We start from the raw sequence: 3,453 nt of genomic DNA, 5'->3' as shown, positions 1-3,453 counted from the left end.
GTTTAAGGCAAACGCGATAGTGAAATGGAGCAAACTAGATTATTTCATAATAGTGTATATGCATGACACAAGATTTGCTAGTCTGAGTACTAGGAGAAATTAGTCTTTTGTAATGCGCCAATTGTGACCTTTAATTAGCAGCATAGGATATCATGATAGAAAGAATTATCTATATGATCATAGCAGGGTCTAGAACAGTTGGTCGTTTGTCATGCCACCGCTGACTACACGTCGTATAGATTGTTAAACTTTTTTCGCCCGTGATAAAACCAGCCGCTTCTCTACTTCGGTCATAGTGTTTAAATCTTTTACCCCCAGGGAAGAGATTAATAACCACCCGTTCAAGATGTTTCGCTCGTTATGTTATTTCAATGGATACACCGCGGGACGATAGTGACGCCACCTTTACGCCAAGCCGCTAATATAGAACTGAATATCGGTAACTTAGAACAAAATTTTGTTAAACCATAGAAATAATATAGATAGACTATGTTACATTATTATTATTTCTAGAATCTATCGAGCTATAATAGATATCAACTCCTGTAATCATATATAATATCACTACCAAAAATTCTAGCGCTTTATTTTAAGTCTATGCTCGCCTTAACCCCAAACGAACACCTCGAATTCTGGCGCCACGTTTGTTACGCATATAGCTCGAAGTACAGACTCTGCTTTCGAAAAGCATCGCAGAACTTCCGGGAAAAAATTCTCGAACGTCTTCTATTTATCACATATCCTAAGTTATACATCTATCACACTATTTGTAACTTTGCCACAAATTTATCATGGAATTAGTTAACGGTGCTTCGCAATTAATTTTATAATATAACGGAATACCAAAGCGTCAAGCAATTTGTTTTAATGTCTTACTGTACCTATTTTTAGCCTGCTGCTTATTGCCAGTTGGCTTTTGTCCCAGTGTATTCACGATCATTCACCCGTTCACGACTCTCTCTTCTGACATACTCTCCTCTCCCGCTCTCGTCTCATCTCTCTCTCTCTCCCTCTCTCTCTCTCTCTCCCTCCCTCTCTCTCTCTCTCTCTCTCTTTCTCCCTCTCTCTCTCTCTCTCTCTCTTTCTCCCTCTCTCTCTCTCTCTCTGTCACTGACAGTGACACTGTGTTTGGTCGACAGTGTTGTGTTGTTTGCGTTAGGTTTGAAAGAAGACATGCGTAAGTGGGTGTTCTTGTTCTGCGTATTATGTAGCTACAATTAGATACAATGATGTAACCCAAACCCAGGAGGATAGGGTTACAAAGCGTCCCTATCCTTTTGTGTGGAGGAAATTCAGGGAACCCCTGAGTGAATCACTCAGGGCGGTTTGCTGGTGCGTTTTCAGAGACTAGAACTTCCAAACTGGGTTTATTCTCAACACAAACCCTTTCTCCGCTATCTTGGAACTTACTATGTATCACAATACTCTGTATTAAACTAATATAACCTGTTACAAAAATTCGAAGTGACAAGCGGCAGATATTTCGAGCGCCATTTCTGTTGACCTGTGACGTACTTCGGTTTGAAGAGCGGATTCACCGACCAATCGGAGGGCGCTGCGTTTGCCGATCGCTATGCGCATTGGGAATGCGTACGTCACAGGTCAACAGAAATGGCGCTCGAAATATCCGCCGCTTGTCACTTCGAATTTTTGTAACAGGTTATATTAGTTTAATACAGAGTATTGTGATACATAGTAAGTTCCAAGATAGCGGAGAAAGGTTTGTGTTGAGAATAAACCCAGTTTGGAAGTTCTAGTCTCTGAAAACGCACCAGCAAACCGCCCTGAGTGATTCACTCAGGGGTTCCCTGAATTTCCTCCACACAAAAGGATAGGGACGCTTTGTAACCCTATCCTCCTGGGTTTGGGTTACATTATTGTATCTAAGCTACAATATAAGGTGTGTTGTTTATGTGTTACTGTTACTGTTAGTGTTAGTGTCACTGTTAGTGAATAGGGCCTAGTGTTACATTACACACAGAACATACGTAATAAACTACGCCACTTGTCAGCCTTCGACTAGACACAAATGTAACCCAAACCCTATCCTGTGTTTGGGTTACATTATTGTATCTAGCCTTCAACGAACTAAATTTCTAGCTTTCCCGCACAAGTGACCCAGAGCCAGAGCAGTCAAAAATGCATTTATATGCACGAACTTAACATTATTTAGACAATAACTAGACCGGTGCACAAATTTATGTTTTTGGTAACATGCCGTCAGATAGACTAATGAATTGTGCCCTAGAAGTTACATTTGTTGGTTGGCTCACATGGAATTTCAATGTCACATGGTCAAAAATTAAGAACAAGTTGCATAAAAATTCACATTTGTCTATAGCCGATTATTGGGGGTACCCTACTCTTGTTGCCCGTTGGGTTACATAATATTGTATCTAATTGGGCCCTAGAACAGTGTCAATTAGTAGGGTACAATTACTGGTCTACCGGCCGCATGTCTATTTAGACATATGCGTCGAAACAGAGGAATTGCTCCGACCTTTGATTGGAGGATAAAAATTGAATTCGTGACGTTTCGTTTCACCGGTCATAGCCTATGAGCAGGGCTCGAATTTCCCCAGTTTGAGGACTAATCCGTACGGATTTGTTCTTTCACAAATGAGCAAATCCGCTCAAAATCTATGTAATCCGTACAGGGTAGGCTAAATTTTACTATGAAAGAAAAAATTGCATGCAGGACAAACTGTCCTGGATAAAATACCTTAAAGTTAAACATTACTGTTTTAGCGTTGGGAGCTCAGCATTTTATTGTATGTACAGATTTGTCAGATCAGTAAAAACCCGCGTATAAGAACATAGATTTTAAGAACCTGTTAGGCTAAAATTTCCCATTTAGACCCCTTTACATAAGAACCTATTTTAGGCTAAGATTTTAAAGTAGATTCTTAATTTTCCATGCAGATGAAGACTTAAAAAGAAACACAGGTAAAATAAAAAAGACGAGCTCAACAATACTGATGAATGTGCCAGCACCTTTTTTTGGCACGCATCTTTTTGCATATTGTTTTGTTTCCTTGGATACATACTGTATCATACAGTATGGTAAGCACTGAAAAACTTACACTGTAGCCCATCATGGGTATTAATTAGCAAAAATTGCAGTCCTTGTAAGAAAATTTTAACACAATTTGAATCAAGTATAAGCTTATACATATTAAAAGTATAAACAATTAAGAACCTATTTAAGAACCTTTTGAGCCTCATTTTTCAGTAAGCACCATTTATATAAGAACATATTGAGGCTAACTTGGAAAAATCTATGTTCTTATACGCGGGTTTTTACTGTAGTTGATTGAAATGCTGTATAATGGCTCTGCCACCACAGACTCTGTGTCTGCTCTGTGTACATTTAATGATTTTAAGACAAAGATAATTGCAGAGGTGGAAGGAGCACTGTAATGGCAAGTTATTTTTAAGTAATCCGTACGGATT

General features: G+C 39.1%; 1 protein-coding gene across 2 annotated transcripts in view; it reads left to right on the top strand.

Annotated features, from left to right (window-relative positions):
* Positions 1–1,158: 1,158 nt before the first annotated feature.
* LOC106806447 (caldesmon-like) overlaps positions 1,159–3,453 on the top strand; it is a 29,223-nt gene continuing 26,928 nt past the window's right edge. For both annotated transcript variants that reach the window (XM_014808385.1, XM_014808384.1), the window contains exon 1: positions 1,159–1,177. The gene's annotated coding sequence lies outside the window, so the exon portion shown is untranslated. The remainder of the gene's footprint in view (positions 1,178–3,453) is intronic.

Source organism: Priapulus caudatus, unplaced genomic scaffold (genome assembly GCF_000485595.1).
Source record: "Priapulus caudatus unplaced genomic scaffold, Priapulus_caudatus-5.0.1 Scaffold160, whole genome shotgun sequence".
NCBI lineage: Eukaryota > Metazoa > Priapulida > Priapulimorpha > Priapulimorphida > Priapulidae > Priapulus > Priapulus caudatus.
The sequence above is the reverse complement of the archived record's forward strand: the minus strand, read 5'-3'. Positions and strand labels throughout refer to the sequence as shown.